Here is a 206-nt window from a genome sequence, read left to right on the forward strand (position 1 = left end):
CAGGGAGGCCGGGGCGGGGCCAGAGGCCGCTGGCTGACAGCAGAAGGGCAGCGAGGCCCTGCGGGGGCTGAGGGTCAAAACCGGGGTGTGGGAGGCCGGCCCCAGGGACCCCTCCGAGGGAGCACCGCCCTCGCCTGTCCCTGGCTCTCGGGGCCCTGCCGATGTTGGGGACCCAGCTGATGGTGGTGCACCCCCTCTGCCCTGGA

Source organism: Condylura cristata, unplaced genomic scaffold (genome assembly GCF_000260355.1).
Source record: "Condylura cristata isolate star-nosed mole 26May11 unplaced genomic scaffold, ConCri1.0 scaffold00012, whole genome shotgun sequence".
NCBI lineage: Eukaryota > Metazoa > Chordata > Mammalia > Eulipotyphla > Talpidae > Condylura > Condylura cristata.